Source organism: Schistocerca cancellata, chromosome 2 (assembly GCF_023864275.1).
Source record: "Schistocerca cancellata isolate TAMUIC-IGC-003103 chromosome 2, iqSchCanc2.1, whole genome shotgun sequence".
In the NCBI taxonomy this organism is placed as follows: Eukaryota; Metazoa; Arthropoda; class Insecta; order Orthoptera; family Acrididae; genus Schistocerca; species Schistocerca cancellata.
In genome coordinates this window covers 1,085,387,556-1,085,413,761 of record NC_064627.1, presented here as the reverse complement: position 1 = coordinate 1,085,413,761, position 26,206 = coordinate 1,085,387,556, and the positions used below count along the sequence as shown (strand labels likewise).

At 40.5% G+C, this 26,206-nt stretch overlaps 1 non-coding gene across 1 annotated transcript; it reads left to right on the top strand.

Annotated features, from left to right (window-relative positions):
* Positions 1-11,417: 11,417 nt before the first annotated feature.
* On the top strand, positions 11,418-11,536 carry LOC126163365 (U8 small nucleolar RNA). Its single transcript, XR_007535245.1, has one exon. It is a non-coding gene; the product is annotated as a U8 small nucleolar RNA (small nucleolar RNA).
* The last annotated feature ends 14,670 nt before the right edge of the window (positions 11,537-26,206 follow it).

The following is a 26,206-nucleotide window of genomic DNA, read 5'->3' as shown; positions in this document are numbered from 1 at the left end:
CGAAGTTTTATGAATTTATTTGTAAAAGTATAGACAGTGCAAATTAAAATGTCCTGTGGTGCCTCTCCTGCTCCAAGTCGGCCCGTTTCACGTCCTACCCTCCTTAAGTTAGATTAAGTGGTGCGTAAGCTTAGGGACCGATGACCTCCGCAGTTTGGTCCCATAAGACTTTATCACAAATTTCCATTTTCCTTTCCCCTGTTCTTGCCAATCGTTCCCTAATGGTCTCTATGAAACTATCTACAACCTCTGCTTCTTTCAGTTTATCCAGGTCCCATCTCCTTAAATTCCTGCCTTTTTGCAGTTTCTTCAGTTCTAATCTACAGTTCATAACCGGTAAATCGTGGTCAGAGTCCACATCTGCCACTGGTAATGTATTACAATTTAAAACCTGGTTCCAAAATATCTGTCTACCATTATATAATTATATAATCATTAATTATAATAACGATGAATCTGCTCAAGAAGTTGTTTCTGAATTCAAAGTATGTGCTTCACTTATTGTATCTAAACTGTAGGCCTACTTACATCAACATGATACTTCAGTTGCATTATACAGGATAAACATTATAATAAAACCGACAAACTGCAAGGGCGCGTTCCTGATTGCAAATGAATGATAAAAAGGTCCCATTAACATGTGACCGGAAATGCATCGTTGCCACGGTAGATGGTGCTGGCGAATGAAAGTTCCTCTGACTACGTACCGTGTGCTCCTTGTGTGTTGTAGGCTGTGTGGCTGACGCAGCGTACTGTAAGCATGTCGGGAACAAACCAAAATGGTGTTTGTGCGCAGCCAAGCAGATCGAAAAGGAAATGCCGTGTGGCTAGTGCCTCCCGACGGGTAGACCGTTCGCCTGGTGCAATTCTTTCGAGTTGACGCCACTTCGGCGACTGCGCGTCGATGGGGATGAAATGATGGTGATAAGGGTAACACAACACCCAGTCCCTGAACGGAGAAAATCTCCGACCCAGCCGGGAATCGAACCCTGTCCGTTAGGTATGACATTCAAATGGCTCTGAGCACTATGGGACTTAACATCTATGGTCATCAGTCCCCTAGAACTTAGAACTACGTAAACCTAACTAACCTAAGGACATCACACAACACCCAGTCATCACGAGGCAGAGAAAATCCCTGACCCCGCCGGGTATCGAACCCGGGAACCCGGGCGCGGAAAGCGAGAACGCTACTGCACGACCACGAGCTGCGGACGGTATGACATTCCGTCGCGCTGACCACTCAGCTACCACGGGCGGACAGCCGAGAAGATGAAAACGGTCGAGAGGCAGAATGACTGTACCAAAACAAGTACTCTCATAGACACCAGCCACATCACACAAAATTTCAATCCCTTTTTGGGTGTTTGTGTGATCACAGGTCTTTTCAGACGGTCGAATGTGCAGGGAGGTGGTGGGCTATGAGACACCATATTTCGAGGACCGGGTTCTACGCCTGTGGCGCTATTCGGAGAGAGGCCGGAACGTGCGAAAGAGTGCGGCAATTCATGATCCGGCGTGTGAACGCGTGCACTGCAGCGCATGAAGGTCACTTTGAACATCTCTTGTGACCTGAATGCGATGCAGCCCCGTACTGCGTTCCGGGACGATTTGTTGTTGCATGCACACCGTCCATTTCCGGACACATGTTCATAGGGCAGTTTTTCCTTTCATTTTCAGTCAGGAATCCGTCGCTGCAGTTTGTCTGTTTTATTAATGGTCATCCTGTATAGACCGATGTTATGAATCGGGGCGCCGCGGAAAATTCTATGTTAAGTGCGCTGGAAACGAAAACAATTTTTGAAAGACTGGTGTAGAGAAATTTCTCAATAGACAATGATACAGAATTATAGTCCTGCAAATAATTAGCCTGAAGTATTATGTAAAATCGTGCAACTGTTGTTGAAACGGCACCTTCCATACCATAACGCTTATTCTGAATACGATTTGTGGCATAAGCTAACTAGTCCCATCGGCAATTCACCGTCGGTATTATTACTTTATCATGGGTGGATGCTCTCTTACGTGATTCCGCGTTGCAAAGCATCTTCAGCCGGACATCTTTCAGTCCAATTACTGCTGTCACAACGCATTTCATCTGGACAAAGGTAATTCTAACGACACAAACACGCCCCACGCTGCTGTTTAAGACGAAAGCAGCTGAGTCCGGTTTCTCATTATCTTCTCTTCCGGGTGCTACTTTCGCCACGCCAAAAAATTCAGCAGCACAAATTTTTCACCGGAGGAAAGCTTCGTTCCATTCCTTTTGAAATATTGTCGATTTGTAAAACACTTCCGTTCTGGCGTTCCTCAAGATAGTGTTATAAGCCTTTTGCTGTTTCTTATCTACTATATAAACGATTTGGGAGACAATCTGAGCAGCCGGCTAAGGTTGTTTGCCGATGATGTTGTCGTTTATCGACTAGCAAAGTCATCAGACGATCAAAACAAATTGCAAAGCGATTTAGAAAACATATCAGTATGGTGCGAAAATTGGCAACCGACCCTAAATAACGAAAAGCGTGCGTCATCCACGTAAGTGCTAAAAAGGAATCTGTTAAACTTCGGTTGCACGATAAATCAGTCAAATATAAAGGCCGTAAATCCAACTAAATACCTAGGAATTACAATTACGAACAACTTAAATTGGAAGGAAAACATAGAAAATGTGGAGAAGGCTAACCAAAGACTGCGTTTTATTGGCAGTACACTTAGGAAACAGATCTGCTAGTGAGACTGCCTACACCACGCTTGTCCGTCCTCTTTTACAATACTACTGCGCGGTGTGGTATCCTTACCAGATAGGCTTGACGGAGTGCGTCGAAAAAGTTCAAAGAAGAGCAGCACGTTTTGTATCATCGCGAAATAGGGGAAAGAGTGTCACTGAAATGATACAGGATTTGGGTTGGGCATCAGTAACACAAAGGCGTTTTTCGTTGCGGAGTAATCTTCTCACGAAATTACAATCACCAACTTTCTCCTCCGAATACGAAAATATTTTGTCGACGCCGAGCTATATAGGGAGAAAACATCACCTTGATAAAATATGGGGAATCAGAGCTCGTACGGAAAGATATAGGTGTTCGTTCTTACCGCGCGCTATACGAGTTTGGAATAATATAGAATTGTGATGGTGGTTCGATGAACCCTCTGCCAGAAACTTTAATGTAATTTGCTAAGTATCGATGTAGATGTAGAAGAGAGCACATTATATGATTACAACAAGAAACCAGTACCATATTAATGCACACAAAAAAACATAAAATATGTAGTGGAACAATTTCTAAATATTTACAACAACGATAAACAAATCTTTTAAGTTGAAAACATTTTAAGAACAGGAAAGTAAGAGGAGGGCTATTATATGTAACAGATGAAATAACGCGTACAAATAAGCTGAAGGCTATAGAAGAGGACGACGCTAAACCAGGTAAGAGAATATGACAGTGTTCAATAGAAGCAATTCTGGTGAAAAAAATAATAGAAATAACTAAATGTTGTCTTGAGACGATGTTCGTTTTGTCATAGACATATCGTTACTCTTTGGTATGAACTGAAAAGGCGAAGTGGTTTCTGCTGTAATGAATTACGATACATTAATTGGCTAGGTTATTCCTGCCAAAGAAGTTTATAGTAAATGGAGAGTTATAATTATTAGGCGACAGAAAACTTGGCCAATTATTTACATAGAGGGAAATGGGAGAAAGAATGGTTTCTAGGCGACAGGTAAGTCGGCCAATCATTAATGAAGAGAGGGAGGAAAGGCAACAGACAACGCGTACGTCGGCCGTTAAGTAGTATTTATGGACGAAGTGGTTTCCGCCTACTATTTTATGAAATACAAAGGGAGTAGACATATTGTCGACATAAGACAACACAGATATGGAAATCTCGTAAGACATGAACGTAGCAAATAAGACTTAAATAGAATGACACGTAATATGAAATATTGAGAGTAAAAACACACACTGGTTTTAAATATGGAAGGACGGTGTAATAAATGACTAGCTAAGAATAATTAGCTCCTACACATTACAAAGTCACACAATGTTCGTATGTGAAAGTCAGTAGAAAATACACTGTCATTACATGAATGGAGTTCCACTAGTACCTTTTGTAGCAACAACGACACACAAATGTAGAAGGAATGATGACTCATAATGTGGAATGAAGCAACGATTTGGTAAGTGAAGGTTTGTGCATTATGACTGAAGCAAGGTTCAAAAACGTTCTCCTGATGTATCTGTCAATGGCGATTGTAAGCCTCCGTAGGTACGAATTAAAGAGCAGGTAACGCCGGCAAGCGGAATGTGTCATTACCGAAGTAACAGACGGTGCGAACAAAACAAAGCCCTTAAAGAATGCGAAGGGCAATACCCCAACTGTATGTAGCTACAGCTGGGACCAAAACAAAAACTTTGATGAATCACTCTCGCAGTACGACGTAAACAAAATGGTTCAAACGACGTAAACATTGGCTTTGTTTATAAACGCATTAAATTAAAACAAAACATTATGTATTTATATTGTAACAGTGTATAAAAACACGTTTATTTAAAATTTGTTTAAAATTCTTAGTAAAATAATTGAAGGCATTTTGTACTGTTTCATGGAATTGTACTGGAGCTGTAAGCTGGGGTTGGAGAAGGGAGAATGGACTGACAGTTGTAGAATTCAACACCACTTCGAAAACTGTGGAGTTTCACAACGCAAGACCACATTATGGACAACAGCAGAATCAGTACGCGTTTCTGTTGTGGGCTGTTTTGAGTATGTTCTGGAAAAAGGTGTGAGTGCGAAGTTCTTCCGTTTCCACATGTTTGTGAAAAGTATAGGTGGTGTTTATTTTCTTTGCAACCATGTGAAGTGGACGTCTTTATGACGCATTCACATAAATAAGTGCAGAACGGCATGATGCCGACATAATACTGAAGAAGTGTAAAAAATATTTTGTCGAATTTAATTGACGGCAATGCACCGATAGGAATTGTATAGCAATGTAACTTCTCGATAAATATTTTGTTGAATTTAATGGACAATGCTCCGATAGCAGCTTAACGGCAATATGAAATGTTGCGAATGAAATTTTCCTCGGAAATAGAAAACTGCTGTAGAGTATACAGCAGAAACGGTAATTTGTAAGTTAGCAACAGACTGTCGATACCATAAAGATGCAGAATGACAGTACTTTGTAAATCTTTACTATTTAAAGAATGATGTAATTTGTATAGAAAGTGTAATTAAAGATGAATGGTTTTGGGATATAGGGTTATACACGAATTTATTGCGGGTAACGATTAGTTTTTGGGTAATCACAAAATTTTTTAGTTTGTGATTATATAAGTTGATTAATAATCTGAGAATCAAAAAATATAATGTAGATTCAACTTTTGAAAAACAATCAGAAATGACAAGTATAGTGGAATGGTATGGCTCTTGAAAAACGACAGCTGAAAAATTAATAAAAATTCAGATCAAAATTTCTTTATTTGCAAAATTAATTGTTGTTTGCAATTACATCCCAATTTTTGGAAATCTCTGAAGGAGGAGGCTGTGTAATATTTCTGGCTTTGCAGCCATCATATTCGGTTACAAGAGGCTCTTTTCAGAGCAGATGAGAAGGCAGCTATGGCAAGATTACGTAATGTCGTGTGAGGTATAGATGACAGATAGTTTGTTCGGTGCGGGTTTCGTGAGAAAGACCGCCTAAATTGTGATGCTTCTCCGTAATTGCCTGTTGCTTTCGGAAGTTGCGCGCCAAAAGGACAATCTTCTATTATTAATATTAGAAAAACTAAACAGCGTGTTTATTTGAATTTCAAAAAAATGGCTCTGAGCACTATGGGACTCAACTGCTGAGGTCATTAGTCCCCTAGAACTTAGAACTAGTTAAACCTAACTAACCTAAGGACATCACAAACATCCACGCCCGAGGCAGGATTCGAACCTGCGACCGTAGCGGTCTTGCGGTTCCAGACTGCAGCGCCTTTAACCGCACGGCCACTTCGGCCGGCTATTTGAATTTCAATTTAAAGCATCTCTCAATAGCGTGCTTTCATTCTGAATAATAAACAATTGCTAAACGGAAAGGCACACAGACGCTCTTCGGATCGAGCCTAACTTGGATGGCGGGCGAAGCGTTTCGGCTGTAACATCAGCGCTGCTTCGGCAGTGTCGGTTGGAAGTTAAGACTTTGCTAGCAATGTATGGTTAGTTGAACATATAGTTGAGAACAGAATGATATTAATTACGGAAATATACAGTTCATTAATTTGTTGAAGAACAGAATTCATTCATAACTCTAATTTGGAATGTAACTGTGCAGTTTCTCGTGGCCGCGCGGGGTTAGCCGAGCGGTCTCAGGGGCTGCAGCCATGGACAGTGCGGCTGGTTCCGGCGGAGGCTCGAATCCTCCCTCGGACATGGGAGTGTGTGTGCTTGTCCTTAGGATAATTTAGGTTAAGTACTGTGTAAGCTCAGGGACAGATGACCTTAGCAGTTAAGTCCTATAAGATTTCACACACATTTGAACATTTTTGAACAAGTTTCTCGTGTTCTGCTAATAAAAAGCAAGTGGCATTCCGTATAAACAAAGTGATAGGAAATTTAATTAATTTCTAAAATAACAGTTCCTCGCAAAGAGTTTCTTACAACCTCAAGATTGCGGATTCACGACCTACGTGCTGTTTATGCGCAGGGGGCAACTGTAAAAGACTGCTGGTTCGTGAACTTTAATAAGAACTTACGCATTCCACTCCGGGCGGTGGAAGCAAATGATTCCCAAAAATTCAGTTTTTTTTTAAATTAATGATTCCATACGTCTTGCACAATACAAACGTTTATATCTGACCCCTAGAGAGATAAGTTTAACTGTTAATTTTTGAGAAAGTGTCTGCCAAAGCAGCTAATGTCTGAAGTCAGATTTCATCTTCCATGCACTTTCTTACTGAAAGATATGACTGGTGACAAAAATGTAACTTCGTCAAGCCCATACAGTCTGGAAATAGTTCTGTCTCGCAATAGCCACCTAACTACAACGTGAGACAATAAAATGTTTGTTAAGTGCTTCCCATTTCCTCACACAGCACTGCAAAAATGCGGGAATTTGTAGGCTGAGCCTTAATGAAATTATTTTCACTGATCGTCCAACACAGATTTCAATCGATCGGGCTTGCGTGTCTATGAATGCAACAGTGTGCCCAAGAAGCGTTCGGCGCTACCGATTTCACTTTTGGCAACAAACCCAGCATAACGCCGTCATAGACTTCGTTACGTCTTATCAAATGCTTACTCAGCGAGTCCATTCCATTGAATTTTCGCGAAAGTATTCGTCTGCTACTTAAATATATCTCTTCTCGTAGTCTCCACAATAGTAGCCCCTCTTCTGCGGACTCCTCATTAATATAGCGGACGAAAAGTAAAATGGCTAAATTGGCAACATCAGTAGATTTGTCAAGTTGAATCGCAAAAGAAGGACTCGCAGGAACTCTTTCCAAAATTTCATTTTCGACATAATTTGACTAGTCTATAAATCCGGCGGTTGATCCTATTGTTGGACAAAGGTACCATAATGACCTTTTTGTAAAAGATTCTCCAAGCATGCACCGCACATCATCATTTATATTTGGCCGCCCAAAATCCTCAGCTGTTGGAATGAGGTTTTGCAGTTTTAGCAGTGCTGTAGCGAATGCAATAAGACGCTTCAAGAGTATTCTCTTTGTCACTGTTTACAGCGGATACAAAAGTAGTTACCAATTTTTCCAATCGTTAGCTTTTCGTGTAGAAAAATCAGCAAATTTGTTTATGTGGCATAGTGTTTAGTTTCTTAAGGCTGGTTTACGCCGGGCGACATCTTGCAATATTGTGGCATGCTACGGAAATGTGGCGTGCGTCGTCTTATAGTATGCTACAAAAGGCAACATCTTGCAGTCTATGTTGTATGCGACAGGTTGATTTATATCAAAGCAATAGAATTTGTGCCACAATGAGTCGGTCTTGCAGGAAAATGAATGATAAAGTGATTGAGACGGCTGCTTACTAGGTCATCGCACATGCAGATAACAATGGAAATGAAAATAAACGGAAAAGGAAACGATGGTAGAAGAGATGAGTATTTAAAGAAGGCCCACGAACGAGTATAACAGGAGATCTAGCAGCAGATTATGGTGTATTATTTAGTAATTTTACGAGAATGTCCAGTGAATGCTTAAATTATTTACTACATTTAATTACACCTCATATTCTAAAGAAAGGTACCAATTGATAAGACAGTATTTCACCAAGATTTGGACTGGTCGTCGCGCTACGATTTTTAGCCATTGGGGATTCAAACAAGTCACTAATGTACTCATTCAAAGTATCATATTCTGCTATTTCCCTCATAGTGCCAGAAGTATGTGAAGCTATTTCATCACTGTTGAAGAATTACATAAAGGTAAGTACACAACATTCGATACTCACTTTATGTAAACAATTTATTTTCATTTTTAAGTAAGTAAATAACTGGTGCAAAGTATTTCACTTGTTTTTTAAATCTCAAAAATTGATGGAGCTCTTCTGATGAATTCTTCAATCTCACCAGTGTCATTGTCAACGTAAACAATTTCGCAGTTAGCTTCTGGACAGCTTATTTCTGCACTGTTTTCCGATACGACAGCCGGTAATGATGTGATGCTGGGAGTTCGGTTCTCATACTCCCCCCCCCCCCCCCCCACGCTGCTCTGAATAGCACATTTCGAATGATATGCTTCACCTACGTTCGTGTTGTCAGGGGAAATTTCCCCATTTCATTGGCGATGAACTCTCCATACACACTCCATTCATCTGTTGTTAACAGCTTTAAGTCTGGTAAGCTTCCTCAACTCGAGCATCTCTCTCCATTTCCTGAGCCGTTCTTTTCTTTTTTTGGGTTTAATAATTCTCTTTCTCTGTGTTTCTCATGAGACGTAGTTGGTGTTCGACGCACATTGCCTTCAAAAGGCTAACTTGCATCTTCATCTTTTGTTTCTGTGTCGTTATTCTGAAAAAGTTGGGAAAGTAATATGTTTTACTTCCCAGATTCCAAAGGATACTGAAAATGGAAGAATGTCGCCAGAAATTTTGAAGTGAAATGGAATTTCCCTCACTGTGTAGGAGCCATAGATGGCAAACATGTGCAAATTTTGTCCTGCCAATACTCGAAGTGAGTATATTAAGTACAAAAAAGGCGATTGCAGACGCAAATTACTGCTTTTAGTATGTGCATGTTGGTTGTCAGGGTCTCATATCAGAGTTTTTAAGAACACTTCATTTCATACAGCTTTTACTGAAAATAAATAAAACATTCCTCCCCAGAATATCTTCCAGGAAGAGAAAATCTGACACCATATGTTTTAGTAGCGGGCGAGGCATTTCCATTGACGACAAATAAAATGAAACCGTATGCTGGTCAGTTACCAAGGTCGGAGAAAAGAATATTTAATTACCGTCTTTCTCGCGCACAACTTACTGTCGAAAACGCTTTCGGAATAATGTCCTCTGTTTGTAGAGTGTTTAGGAATCCATTGTTATTTAAAGTTGAGAAAGCTGAAACAGTTACAAAAGCCTGTACGCGTATCTCCATAACTTTTTAAGGCCAAGTGCAACGACCAGAACTATTTATTCGCCTTCAAATAGTTTCAATACAGAACACGTAGATAATGGTGTAATTACTCTTCGAGAGTGGAGAGAAGCTACTCGCAACTATACAGGCTTAACGAATTTATCAAAGATACCTCAAAGATCTTCCTGTGATGCACAGGGAGTACGACTAGAATTCTAAGAATATTTTACAGCACCACATGGAAATGTTATGTACCAAGAAAGATATCAATAGTATCATCCTGCACCAATGTATATTAATTATGTTCGTACTACAATGTATATTCATTTACGTAAATAAACAGAATTATCTAGATGAACTCAAACGTTTTAGCTACTTCCTTCCTACAAACTTGTTCGTGTGGTCCACTGTACTAAAATATATTTTGAAACTACTGTTTACATGTATCGATCACACACAAAGAATTTGGTAGAAGGTAATTTATGAAGCCTATTCATTACAACAATTTAAAAAATGGGGCTTTCTAAGATCAGAATTAAACTTCCTATTTTACAAATATAATTCTTGATAATTTTGTTGCCGGGATTGGTACAGTACTCAGTTAAATATATGAATATTTATTGAATTCGAGATACTTAAAATTGAGCTGTCCATTCCTGCACCTGGTTCCGTCACAGCTAAGATGAATTTTAATTATTCATATGTGAACCTACATATGAAAATCCAAACCTAATGTAATTATCAGGGTATTTTATTTTGTTTTCTCTAGCCACAGGTCACTTCTGTCGTCGACACAACACTAATTTGCAATTTTGTTAAATCCTGTTTCCCTTTCAAACTTACACTTTTTAACCAGTTATCCATTTTAATGTGAACGTAAACGATTCTGACACACAACTGACAACAGCATTGGCCTCAAGGAAAGAAGAACTAGGGCTATTGTTGAAAATCAAAGGCCTGACCGCCATGTAACAGTTGCTTAGTGCGGTCGCGGTAATGTTGTTAGTATTGTTAGAACACAAAGAAGCTGGCAGACTAAATTTCCATTGTAGCGTAATCAAACGCATTCCTAACGCTTTACTTAAATGTACACCATGCATTCGCGTTAAACATTAACGTATTGTGGAAATAATGTGATAAATGCCCGATGCTACACATAATGTAACAAGGGCTTAAAGGAATAATATTATATGACAATGGCATAGAAACTAACGAAAAACTTAATAAGCCTAACCTCGAATTGTAGGATAACTAATCAGTAAAACACACAGCACACGTTGTAATGAAAGCATGAATGAAGGAACTTAAGTATGTGGCTGGTTGCTGTCGCCACACCATCAACAATTATGGAGAAAAGGTTAGGCGAACCCCTTGAAATATTTTGTGATCCCCCTGGGGGTTTGTGAACCACCGGTTTGGAAAAGATTATTAGTGTAACCTAACCACGTGTTCGTACGACCCTCGGTCACCTTTCCCTGCCGCCGAAATTGCTGATAGTGAAGATTTGCAGCCTCTAGCGGCTGTCACCGGCACTAGTTCCACAGAGCAGCGTCAGCGCTACCACGGGAAACTCCGTAACTACACAGTTCCGTGAATGCTCAACAGGTGCGCTGCACCCGCAAGAGAGTTCCACATGCAAAAAACTAGTGACAAGAATGGCCTAGAAAATATCTTCCACTTATTCAGAGCAATTTTACACTTAATGTCTCCTATTTATACCACGCTGATTGCTACAACTTCGAAGTGAGTCAATATGTTGAGAGTTATCCTTAGCACACTCTCCCAGAACCAAACGTACACTACACTATAAGTACCACACTTCGCAGTCTTCAATTCGTCTTCAGTGGGGTCAATCCTGACCAACTGTAGTAAGTGATGAAAGTGCAAAATGAATCCTGTGATTCATTGCACGCGGTTGAAGGGACATCGCAACGCTCTTCAACCGACTTATCTGATGCTACTACCACTGAAGACTACAAAATAAAATCAAACAAAGCTCTATTTAATTATAATTATTGCGATAATTTAGTGGCCTGACAATCGGACACTACACACTAGAGGTGGGCCACACGATTATCACAGATCCAGTTATTCTTTGATAACCGTTATCGTTAACGGTTATTAATAACTGCCAGGTTATTTTTCGCTAACGAATACCGATAACTCCGACAGTTAAATAACGACATAGTTGGAATCCATCAGTTTAGTTATCAGTATAACCGCGAGTATTGTGAAATAGCAGGAATGTCGTATGAATCGTGTCATAACCTCAGCTTATTAACTCCGGGTACATTTTAGTTGATGTTAGAACGATTATTAGTGTTTCAGATTATATGTTTGTAGGTTATCGGTCGCTATTAGAAATATTATCGTCGCTGCTGCGACAGAAAGTACGCGGAACTTCGCCAAACCACTGTTTAAGTAAAATGTTAACAACGTGCGTTTTTAAGTATGAAGTAATATGTAAACTGAGTACTGTAGGTTAAATTCGAAGCTTAATTTCTTGTGCTGCTCACATAATAGAATAAAGCGTACAGCCTTGTAATACAACAAAAAATATGCGTAATGTGACAGATTCGTTTACTCTTGTGGTGTAAAAGCTAGTCCTATTGGGGAAAGTGTGAGTACGCTAATCCAAGTTTTATGTCAGATTTGGAAACTGCTCGATTTCTCCAGCTACAGCATGTTTATAACATATGAAGACATGCAGATAGAAAAGGTTGACAGTGTTACATTTCTGGGACAACAACTCGATAATAAATTCAGTTGGGAAGGGCATACCACATTTTTTTCATTCTATTATTTCATAAGGGAGCATATTCTGTGGTAACTTATCAAACGTAGCAAAAGTTTTTCGCATATAAAAACGTGTAATAAAAATCGTTTGTGATATCAATTCAAGAACATCATGTAGGAACCTGTTCAAGGAACTTTGTATTCTAACTACTGCTTCCTAGTATATTTATTCCTTAATGAAATTTGTTACAAGTATTTCCAACCAATAGCTTAATACATAATATCAGTACTAGAAATGGGAACAGCAATCTACATAAAGACCTAAAATCACTTACCTTGGTCCAAAAGGGGTCCAATATTCAGGAACATGCATTTTCAATAAACTGCCAGTAAGTCAGCAACCATTAAAAACTTGGTTTCAGATAAAGCACGGTTTACAGTGTGTTTGAAAGACTATTTGATACAGAAGTGTGATTCCACCCGTCATCAATATGCCGGAAATAGCTATTGTAAGTGTGTCTATGACGTTACTACATACACATGGCAACAAACACGAAGAGCCGGCCGCGGTGGTCTAGCGGTTCTAGGCGCGCAGTCCGGAACCGCGCGGCTGCTACGGTCGCAGGTTCGAATCCTGCCTCGGGCCTGGATGTGTGTGATGTCCTTAGGTTAGTTAGGTTTAAGTAGTTCTAAGTTCTAGGGGACTGATGACCACAGATGTTAAGTCCCATAGTGCTCAGAGGCATTTGAACCAAACACGAAGATACATATAAATAATACAATAACATTTCCCACCAAAAATACAATCAAACCAACGGGACAACTGCGGGAAGTTGGGGGTTTTAGAGTGAGGACAAGCTTTAAAAAAAAAAAAAAAACACACACCATGATCCCAAAACACAAAATGAAGAACAAAAAGAAAAAAATACAGCATTCTGCTACACCAACAAAAATCTGCAGGAATCGGGCACTTCCCTTGAACAATATAGGTCAACCATAGGTGACCATACCAAAACACCAATACCCACAACTAAAATTACGAAAATTGGAATCGGACATTTCCCTTGACCTACATAGGTCAACCTCAGATGACGATACTAAAACATCAGCACATACAACTATGAAAATGGGAATCAGTCATTTCCGGTGACCTACATAGGTCCACCGCAGCTACTGATGCCAAAAAACCAACACCTACAACTGCGAAAAATAAAACCACAATCCCAAAAGTCCACAAATCAATCATCCCTACATAAATTAAATCACATTCAGTACTTCATAAATACACAAAACATCACAGCTAGGAAAAAAAAATTACCACCAGCAAATTCCGGCACTGCAATCTAGATCGACACACACAAAAACCAACTCATAAACACCGTGCCGTAATTACATTCACACACCACAACACCTTTACGTCGAAGCAGACGGGTGGAATCAGACGCTTCCATTGACCGCTCCTTCTACTCTGTAGATTAATATCGTAACAGAGACTAATAGACCAACTTCGGTAAAAATTCTGCTATATTTCAGTTTTGACAGCACTTGGTTGCAACAGTCAAGATCGGGTATTCTGTGTATGATTAATTTATTGAAAGTGCGTATCTGTGTTTTATTCTGACAGTGTATCAATTCTGTAAATATTAGCAGTTACTGTGATATATTCACATATTTTGACAATCTCCTGACAAATGATGAAGATAATAATTATTATATTCCACTGTATTATGTTATACGTTCTGACATCTTATTTGTCATTCGCGACGGCCAGCGGCTATTTCCGAAGAAGTACGAAAATATTTGTTCGCTCCAGTAACTATCGTCTCTGTAATATCACCGGGGTCTAAGACTGGAGTCACTGTATCAGGAACACAGACACAATGTTATTCCGTTACCAACTTCCAGGTTACTTGTAATGGTAGTCCGATAACTGCCAGAGAGCGAGAACTGTGAGCCAATAACGATAACCGCCAGAGGAAAAATACCTATCTCTGACAGTTATTTCCATAGTCGCTCGAATTCCTTATGGTACCTCTCTTTATACAACCCGTCCAAGCTAAATAGACATATGAGGCGGTGGCTTAAGGGAACGACCGTACTTGTTAATGCCTGTACTGCAGCTCCTATCAGCCACCGCTCGGACATTAATCTTATTTAATTGTTTGTGCTAAAAGTAACGAAGGCGCACGATATAGTACACAGTTCTTATCAACAGATGGCGCGCAGTCTCACAGTTATTCCCATGGCCTATAGAACGCCTTCCAAATGGTCTATCCTCTCCTTAGTTCCTAGCCAGTTCTCCGATGAGTTGACGAGAAAGCGTAGTACGATCTTCGGTCAACAGATGGCGCGAGGCACTGTTGACATTAGACAGTTACTGAAATAACTGCCTGTATCAGAGGAACGGTTATCGCAGTAACCGTTAGTTTTCAGTAACCGGTTATTTCTATCAGTTACGTTATTTTTTGCCGCCTCTACTATACACCCTTGTGATACATACTACATAAGTACAATATGTAACACGTGACCTAAACGAATATCGCCACGCTTATGGAGTGAATAGCACAATCACAAACAGTTAAATTTTGTTTGTAATTTGTTACAGCATTTTGTCTTATATTTCACACTGTGGAGGATTCTGGCCTAGTTTCAATTTCTTTCTTATTTTTGGGGTTTGATAGGTCTCGCAGATGTGCCATAGTGTTTGCGTGTTTTTATTTTTTAACGTTATCGTTTCACCTTGTTGAGGAAAGCTAGACTAATGGGGAAGAAAAACTCGTGAAGAAGTCACAGGTTGTGACTATGGGGGGTACTTCTTCCGTAAGAACAGAAAAATATTTTCGATAGGAAAAAACAGAAGCTGCTACCGCTTGCACCTGCCTGGACTGCAAAGATCTTATGGGACCAAACCACGCCCGAGGGAGGACTCGAACCTCCGACGGGGGCGAGCCGCGCAGACCGTGACAAGACGCCTCAGACTGCGCGGCTAATTGTAGGAGGATCTGCGTGAAATGCATGCAGGCTATAAGCAATTAAAATTTTATTCAGGGCCTCAGAAGAATGCATAAGGTAATCAATTTCTTCTTGATTTTTAAAATGAAAATTTGGCGAAATTTCTCCCATGATAGGAATATGGGGTGGAATAACCGCTCTAAGGCTGAAAAGATAAGTAGTAATTTCAGAGCTGATACCAAATACAATTAGTCGTAAGTGAAATTGCTTTTCCATGCAGTAATGTTGTGAATGTGTAATACCATCTCCCTGATGATAATTGTTAGTAGATGCCCCGTTAGTTTACTAATACATAAAATAATAAACTGCAATTTTGCTGCACTTTGGTTTTCAATTTTTTTTTAAATTCTGGAATGTTTAAAAATGTAAATTTACATAATTAAATCTCGAACAACAGGAAGTCACGAAAACTTATATTCACCAAAACAATGGTTTTATACATAAAAACAAAAAGGCGGTCTTAGAGTCCTCTCCACAGTAATTGTGTGCCTGTCAATATCCACAGTAGCTAAGGGTTAATCAAGCGTCGGAAAACATAGATAAGTAATTAATTAAAGGAAATATCATACGCAAATGCATGTTGAAACCCAACCTACTGTATTCCTGTTTCTTTCAGGTATTATTTCGTCATGTAAATTCCGTGAATCGTGATCAGTTTGGTGTATTTATTCAATAATTTACGTATCAAATACGTTTCCATTATTCATATCATATTTCGGTCTTGTGTAAATTGTTGTACTTTTTGCTTTTTTTTCGGAATTAGTTTTAAAATAGTTCAAAATATTTCGTAATTTTATATAGTCCTCACTACGTCGTACGAAAATTACACTTTTTTTCGGAATTAGTTTTAAAATAGTTCAAAATATTTCGTAATTTTATATAGTCCTCACTACGTCGTACGAAAATTACACTTTTATCAGAAAAATTATTTGCGCGGGAATGCGGCGGGTAATTAGCTGGTATTTGTCAGGCACAACTGCTGTCAGTTCACAGGTTACCATGGTTAAGGCCTATACTACAGTGTCAAATATCTTTGACAAAGCTAGAACCAGTTTTGTAAAAGGTATGATAAAAGTACTACAGTACACCGTCAAAGATTTTATAAACTGTCTTTCATAAATATGTGACAAAGATTTTTAAAAATGCCTTAGAATGGGTACGAGAATGGAACAGTCTGAAAAATGATGGTGCCCCTGTTGTTAAAGGATTAATTCTGTACATCGTTTACAAAGCAAGTTCAATCAATATTATAGGGAACGATCACGCCGGAGTGAGGGAACTACGACCGACCACTACGTGCAGCGTTTCAGTGTTAAGGTGAGACTGTCCATCGAGCACGGTAGTGCTTAAAGAGACACACCCCGTTGCCCCTCCCTACACACACACACACACACACACACACACACACACACACACACACACACACACACACACACACACATGCACTGTTTTACTAGCTCTTTTCCATTTTTTCTTTTACCAGTTGTCTAAGCCAGAATGAGACGGTGATCTGTAGGCGCCTTTGAGAAGAAACTACCCCAGCAACCTGTCAAATTTAAAAAAATCAACATGATCGGATCGGAAGGGAATTTGAACATTGCTCCTCCCGAATACGGTTTCATTTTCTTAACCACTACATAATCTTGCTCGGTGTTGAGTGCATATACTCTAGAGGACAATTAAAATCATAGAGCAGGATAAATGATATGGGAATGTAGTGTCCCTGAACCTTGACATCTCCATGTAAAATATTCATCCACGTAAAACATTTTCACGAATATTTGATAGCGGTAACTGTATTCTTCATACAAATCCTGTAAGAGTTTGATGTGGAATGCACAAGACAATGTAATTTAACTTTATAAAACATACCATATTTATGTTTACGAAGGTATTGAACCAGAAAATTGGTTTTGATTTGCTCATTCAACAACAAATTTGCATTTAACTACTCTACCAGGCCACTGAAGGCGCAGTCGGTTGATTCTGAGCGTTAATTGTTTTGCACTGATTCGTTGCACGCACTCCAGACATTCTTTGATATTCTTGCCACCTGAGGCAGTATTACGACTATTATCCTCAGTTTGAAGTCAGTTCAGGCCTAGCATGTAAATTTGTTCCCGAAATTCGGTTTTCATTTTCAGAAACTAGCACTCCACGTAATCATAATAAATGCTTGCATACACTCTGTTCTCCTTTATTCTCATGTACAATGAACGTAACCATTAACTTGCAAGATTGTATAAATAGGACAATTTTCGCGATTGCAACTGCGAGCGCCTACTAAATACATAGAGTATAATATCTATCGAATGAGCATAGCCTACCGTACTGCGCATGTTCTCAACATCAAACCGGGCTAGTCACGTGGTAACGGGACGTCGCTGCTTGTCTGCAATTTGTGGTAAGAGCGAAACTTTCATATTACACATATTCATCTGTTTTTACACGCAATTTCTACACGTTTTTGTAGTAATAACAGCCTTGGTGTGCAGTATTGTTGTTGCTACGGACGTAAAAAGAAGTATGTGAAAGGAGCACCAGTTACTTTCATAGGCACGTACAACAAGCCTGTAATAGTGAGTATCATATTGATGTGAGGCGCTTTGTATGTTTAAAAATATCGAGACACGGTATTATAATGTCTCGTATTGTTCAGCAAATTTCTGCGTCCTTTTTTTTGCCATGTGTTTACGAGAGAAATGCAAGATAAATTTGCAAGTGCGTTTAGGCTGCCAGTCATTGTTTACGTATTCGTGCTATGTTGATCCGCAGATAAAATCTATATAAGACAGTGTCATTAATTTCCTCCAGTTTATTCAAGTCCTCAAACCCTTGTGTGTATCTAAGTACTTCTGCATGAGACAGTTTCCTACATTAAATAATTTTTGTATTCTAGTTTCCCGAAAGATGAAACTGCTCATTTACTGTAGCAATTTCATTGCTACAAATGCCTTTTTTCCTCCTTTCTGTGATGCATCGGCGACCAGTACAATGTCATTGTGACGTAATTAATTAGAACGGAGATTCGACAACACGAGTAAGTGCAATAGAAAACCCAAAAAGGTATTGTTGGCTGTCACTTCTTTTCCCGCGACCGAAAAAAAGTTAAGTAAAGTGGAACTAAGCTATGATACTGTGGCGAAAAAGCTCAATTCTTTTGCTCTTCTCTTTAAAACTATTTCAGTTTCAGGTATGAAATTGTTGAGATGTCTATAAAACGCACATACAAAGTTTCAGGATACTTCTGAAGGCGATCTATCTGTTCTAGCGAAGTAATAATACTAAATACGCTAAGCGCTACAAACTAACATGTGCCGTCCCAGTATCATGTGACTTGAGCAGCAGGGGATATTGCGGACAGATTTCTCGTTCTGCGCATCCGAATACTCACTGCATAGGGGAACAGGAGTTCTGATCCTTACGAACGGCGGAGCAGCACAGAGGGATAGGGGATTCCCCGCATCCGGACGACTTGTCCCCGTCCTTGCAACTCTCGTCTCCAGCGCCTGGAGAGCCCTCCGCAGCCTCCAGACAAAGGCGACCGCCTGGAGGGCAGCCAGCAAGCCTCATCAGCCCTCCTTGTACGAGAGATCGTCGTATCTGTACAGCCTTCTACGGCAATCTGGCTCCAAAGCCCGTCTTAACCCGCGTGCGCCTCGACATACTGCTCTTCCAGACTGGTTATGTAGCCGACGTGTCCTTTACATTGCTACCATCGACTGCTCTGTGTAGAAAAGTGGGAAACATCGTATCAAATCACGCGTTTGGCAGTATTACGCTGACAGTTCTATTACTGTCTTCCTGAGTTTCACACAATTTCGTTTATTTATTAAATGCGTAATCAGTTAACTACGAAACGCAGACTGAATTTGACACTGAAAACTGATAAACACTCATTATCACAAACATGTAACCGATGTGGATGTGTACGGAATAGAACGAATTTCCACTCCACATGGATTGGTTCTAATTTTTTTCTTTTTTCATTCCCTAGCCACGAGGGCGCAGCAGGTTGCTGTAGAACTTTTCAGCTAAATCCCAGGGAACCTCCCCATCGCACCCGCCTCAGATTTAGAGGTAAGAATACCCCGTGGACGGCCCGTCAAAAACTGAACACAGATCAAACATGAAAACTGGAAGAAGGTGTACTGAACTGTCAAAAATACAAGCAAAATAGAAACAGTGAAAGGACCAAGAACAATAAGTTCAATATGGAACAGCCGGGAAGACAAAAGGCCTTATTGTTGGGTGGTTACGGTCTTGGACTGCCAAGCGGGCGAGACGTGTTCAAACCTGCCTCATGCCTGATTTGTGTCTGCGTCGTGGTGTAACGTCCGTTTGCAACAGCGAGGTGTAAGGTAGGGACCTAAAACGACAGTTGATTCTACACAACTACTCTATTAGCAGCACAAAGGAAGTGGCTTTCGAATGGGAACCACAAACGTCTTATGACAAGGAGACAAGTCAACCGAATCCTCCACCGGGAAACACGTCAGGTGTGTCATACACGGCACTAGCGACAATACGTGTATCAAAAGATAGGAACTTCTTATCAAGGCATCTAATTTGTACGACTGGTAAGTAAGTGAAATAGTGGATGTGGTCACTCCAAGGAAATGATGAAAACATAATGGTTTGTTACAGAAGCTGCAACAAATGAACGCAAGAGTTTTACAATCACAGTTTCTCTGTGCCCTGACAAAACACATGTTTTTAACGTTTTTGAAGTTGCGTTCAGTTTCGGAAGCCTTGACACTTGAACTCCTTTCTTGTAGTAACATAGTTCACAACCGTTTATTTGTTGTATTCATTTCTGTGAGACGGCTATGTGGTATGTCGCCTGCTCTCACTCTCGCATTTGCGACAGTAACATATTCGTACCACATGACTCGTACTCTATAACCAATGCATAGTACGACGACTGCCAAGACTACAGAGACGGAACAAACATTTCAATTACCAGACGGACAGTTCATAATGTTGAGGAAGGGGAAAAAAAAACTTGGCAGTCCAACATCATGATCACTTAATCCATGACGCCACTGCTGTTTCAGTGTTCTTGGACCATTCACTGTTTCTATTTTGCTTTTTTTACGGTTCAGTACACCTTCTTCCTGTTTTCGTGCTTGATCTGTGTTCAGTTTTTGACGGGCTATCCACTGGGTCATCTTATCACTAAATATGAGGGAGATGCAATGTGGAGTTTCCCTTGTCAGAATTGCGCAGAGGACTTCCCAACAGGACATATTTGCGAGGGAAATTCCTGTTCCAGTAATCGCCTTGCAACCAACGAAAACCTCCCTAAAACCTAGACTGGAACTATGGGATTAGAAATATATTTAAATTTTGTGAAATGTGTGTGTGTGTGTGTGTGTGTGTGTGTGTGTGTGTGTAGGACGACTTCAATGCATGCCGAAACGTCGCCTGCGGGAAGTACAAGACGGTTTGCGGACGAAAATTCTTCTTCTGTTTTTCCCAATGGTTTAGTCATTAATTAACGACAAAATTTTTGTTTGCAGGAGCAGCGTTCGGAAAACGCCTGTGGCAGTATCAGGCAGCTGCGAGCTCATGTCGGAAAAGGGCAAGGATGTGGAAAGATATTATCAGTCGTGGAATTGCCCAGGGAACATCCCGCCATTCGCTTCAAATTGTGTAAGAGTACGTTCATGGTTTTTAATCACAGCCCAATTTCGCTCGGTTTCATTAGAGGAGACTTTTTAAATTCCTGTCTGCAACTTTATAAAGGTTCGAACGCCAAGTATTTAGTGGACACATTTGCCTGTTTTTTTTTTCTTTTCTTTTTTTTCAAAGGAGATTGTATTCGGAAGGATGATACTTAAGCAGTCCAGGCAGCTAGCTGTAACACGGTGCTTCGTTAAAAAACGTTGAGATAGATATGTCTGTCTTCGGTTGCGATTCGGTCTTGGTACGGAGTTCAAAGGGCTATCCAGGACATGGTTTTGATTTTTGGACCTGGCCCCTTCGACAAGGAGGAACTGATATAAAGCTGCTGAAACTTTGTACAAGGTTAATCTATGCACGCAACTGAACGTACGCACCTTTCTCGTTGTTAGCGACTAACAGCAGCGGAGATTCTCGTAACGTTTCTGCATTTTCTACGCAAGTTAGTTGATTCCGGTACTTTACTCGATTGGATTAATTTTCACTAAGAAATTCGCGTTTTCAGAAGAAAGCACTGGACAGTTTTCAGAATAAAAGTCCGAGCCCCAGGTTCGTGTTCTAGAGTGGATACACTTTAACAAGCCGTAAACTTTTGTAGTTTACCCGAATGGGAGTAGCGCTGATTATGTTTGGGCGATTTATCATCATCAATGCGCAATTGGCAGTTTATACGCCATGTATAGCAGGCTGTGCGAGGGTAATCGGCCGGTTATCATTTCTGTGTTGGGAACATCGCGCTGTATAGTGTTCCATCCTTCACGGGGATATTTGCGAAGTAAGCTATGAAACGTGCGCCGCTTGCATGATACGGAATCCAAACGCAACGCGGCGCTCTCACCTCATCGCGCACTCTTGTAGGCACGGCGGAAACTATTCACTGGGCCTGTAGCACGTAGTGCACGCCGCTGCCGCCACGAGCGCTGTACGTGGAACGCTTCGCTACATTCCAAGGGCGGCATTTACAAAGGGACATTGATTTCGCTTTTCTGTCACGGCTGTCGGCAACTCTTGAGGGGACAAAATACAGAGATAAGTTGGATTTCTGGGAAATAACTGCCCTTTTTTGCGGGATAGGCTGCTTATGACCAAAATAACAAGGCAAGAAAACTGAGGTTTCACCGCAAGCACCCTGTAAGAGCATTATTGTGAAGCAAAGGCGTGATGAAGATAATCGCCATTACAGGTAATTTACGGTTAAATAACTATAAGAAGATAGAGATCCAAAAGCTAAACACACTGGCGCAGTTTAATTCCGTTGAGCGTTTCTACTTCATGAATTAACAACCGGCTTCAAAATTCACTACATTAAAGACAACAAACTGTGTTTCATGACTATTACGAGAGAAAAAAGACAAGCACGACGTTTGTAACACTAAAAAGTGATATTAAGTAAGCTGATAGAAAATGAGATACGCGTCTTATAATAATGGTGGCCCATTTAAAAGTAGCGTGTCTGCTCAGACATTCCACAAATACTGCTCCTTTTCCATTCGTCTTGGTTTCAACATCCCCTTACATCTATGCTTTGTCTATAAAAAATACCTAATTTACCAGCATTTTACAGGACATGCCGAAAGTAGTTCTCTCTGAGATTAATAACATATGTCGAAATTCCTCATATCGCTAAGAAACTACTTGCCGTAACACCCTGTTTGTCAACTTCGAACTAACGCTGCGACGTATTGCATCAGAGTCTCTCAACTCAAAAAGCAGTGGACGAGAAATTTGTGGCAGGCGCAACCTTTTGTATGGCCGGAGCTGCAGCTCAAACGTGAAGATAAAGACATGCGTAAATGTTTTGAAGAATGGAAGGATAGATGTGTTTGGATACAAAATGACCTACTTTGAAGTCGACCACAAGTAACTAAACATGTTTGGTGAGTACAGAAATTTCCGGTATCAATCTCTTTGCGTCAGACGTCGTACACGACATTTCATAACGGAGCACCAGAAAAGGCAAGCAATAAACGGCTTGATTGATAGATTTTGATGAAACTTGTCACAGCCTGAGAAGTGCGAAACGACAAATACATTATGAGCGCGACCAGTCCCGCTTTTCTACTGGCATACGCCATACGCTTGTTCTGGCTGTGAGAAGACCGAGGTTCATTCCCCCGACTATACAGATTTTGGATTTCGAAGTTTACCCAAAGTCGCTTATGACAAATGCTTGGATTGTTCCTTTCAAAAGCCACGTCGGTTTTCTTCCTCAATTGGAGTTGGTGTCTGGACAGTTTACCCATCATGAGGTCATACTGGGCAATTTATACACCATATACAGGGCTATTACAAATGATTGAAGCGATTTCATAAATTCACTGTAGCTCCATTCATTGACATATGGTCACGACACACCACAGATACGTAGAAAAACTCAGAAAGTTTTGTTCGGCTGAAGCCGCACTTCAGGTTTCTGCCGCCAGAGCGCTCGAGAGCGCAGTGAGACAAAATGGCGACAGGAGCCGAGAAAGCGTATGTCGTGCTTGAAATGCACTCACATCAGTCAGTCATAACACTGCAACGACACTTCAGGACGAAGTTCAACAAAGATCCACCAACTGCTAACTCCATTCGGCGACGGTATGCGCAGTTTAAAGCTTCTGGATGCCTCTGTGAGGGGAAATCAACAGGTCGGCCTGCAGTGAGTGAAGAAACGATTGAACGCCTGAGGGCAAGTTTCACGCATAGTGATGTGAAAGATTCAGTGTTTAAACCTCCTCTACCAAGAAACGTGCCAGAACTGCGAGCTCGCATCAACGATGCTTTCGAACTCATTGATGGGGACATGCTGCGCCGAGTGTGGGAGGAACTTGATTATTGGCTTGATGTCTGCCGAATCACTAAAGGGGCACATATCGAACATTTGTGAATGCCTAAAAAAACTTTTTGAGTTTTTGTATGTGTGTGCAAAGCATTGTGAAAGTATCTCAAATAATAAAGTTATTGTAGAGCTGTGAAATCGCTTCAATCATTTGTAATAACCCTGTATATAGTACATTTGTGGAACGCAACACCCTAGCGTTCCTTGTTCTTTAGCAAATACTTCTGGACGGAGCGTTGCTGTTGGCTTTCATTGCGTGTTATTCTACGACAGCAGTACTGCCAACAGTACCAGACATTTCCAGATTTCACCTTGACTAATACGATCAGTCATTTATTTTCATTGATTTCCGCGATGGGCCACTTTCAAGTATTTATTCTGATACTAACACATAAAACACATCTTACCGTCGTATGACTTAACATGCTCACACATTTGTGAGTCAGTTCATAGTACAGTATTTATATAAACACCCTGTGATTTTCATTGCTAGCATATCCTCGTGTTTTACTTCTCGCTCTTGTGAAACTACACTATGTTACAGAACTGTGTCGCATAACATACTCAACAATGAAACACAGTAATATTTTTGTACATTTGACTCCCTTAGTTTCTGACACGTGTACTTAGTTTTACGGTTTCAACATCAAACGAAGAAACGCTGCAAGCCGATCGTCACACACCCTTGTGCTGAGCAGCCTATGCATCGATTTTAGACGACTATTTCTAATACGCTGCTGTACATTGCAGGTAATTTGCTGTGGCCGACTTAATAATGTTTTGTTGTTTTCGCCTGCGTCAGACTTTTTCGTGCCACATCGTACCTATTCACCACTTTCCATAATTACTCTTCATACATGAACAGGAAACAAAAGAAAAGCGAAACTCCAGTTCCCTGTAAGGATGTCTGGCGCCTATGCCGATGGCTTGAGACAGGCACAGTAAATACCTCACTCGTATTAGAACCTCAGCGCTCGCTTCTAAGTGACCATCGAGAACGAGAATAATCGTTCTTTCGACATGAGCACATATTGTTCCAGTAGAAACGGAGCGCAAACCTCCCATGTCCTATGAGTACACAAGGGGTAAACAACTGCAACTCGTCATGTCTCGGAATACCTTTGAGTCATCGCGGCAATCGATATGTGTTGGATTTAGGGGGCAAAACAAACCCACAAGCGTATCGCGTTTCGCTGACAGAATTGTGACAAGTTTATCTAACCTATCAAAGAAACCATTTTTTTCTGCTTGTTTTACTTATGGGGACTGTAACTTTGAAGAAGAAAGCCAATTGTACTTTTGCGTAAATGTATATTATTAACATGTTTTTTTGCCAGTCGTCTGCTCATTGTAGTCTCTTAACTTCTTAGTGAGGGAATCGTTTCTTTGGAAAGTTGCTCAGAAACGATTCGTGATCAGACGCATAAATATTTGAAGACTCATCGTGATTATCACGGACAGTTTCTATCGCCTTTCGAAAGAGAGAGAAACCAAGCTGGGGTAAATCTGGGCACTAACGTGGAAACGGGAAACGTCTTCACCCAACATTCGTATGGAAATACTTTGTTTTGGCGGCCCTTTTAACAGGTAAAAAAAGGTCTTTCCAAAAGGTATGAGCCAGCATATCCACTACTCCGATGTGTGGTACTAACAAGAATCCTGTCTTTCTCAACTTTGAAAGTGCTCCTGCAGTATGGGTCCTCCTTATCGAAATGACAAAGCACAGACACTTATGACAAAACCCTTCAATCTGGTGGGCAAGATGTATGAGACAGGTGAAATACCCTCAGACTTCAGGAAGAATATAATTATTCCAATTACCAAGAAAGCACGTGCTGAAAGGTGTGAAAATTACGGAACTAGCAGTTTAATAAGTCACTGCTACAAAATGCTAATACGAATGGCTTACAGAAGAACGGAAAAACTGGTACAAGCAGACCTCGGGGAAGATCAGTTTGGATTCCGGAGAAATATAGGAACACTCGAGGCAGTACTGACCCTACTTCTCATACAAGATAGGTTAAGGAATGGCAAACCTACGTTTATAGCATTTATACACTTTGAGCATTTTACAATGCTGATTGGAATACTCTGTTTCATATTCTAAAAGTGGCAGCGGTAAAATATTGGGAGAGAACGGCTATTTACAATTTTTAGAAGTGCCAGATGGCAGTTACAAGAGTCGAAGTGCATCAAATGGAAGCAGTGGTTGAGAAGGGAGTGAGACAGGGTTGTAGCCTTTGCCCGATGTTATTCAATCTGTATATTCGGTAAGCAGTAAAGGAAAGAAAAGAAAAATTTTGAGTACGGTTTAAAGTTCAGGTAGAAGAAATAGAAACTTTGGAGTCTGCCGCTGATATTGTAATTCTGTC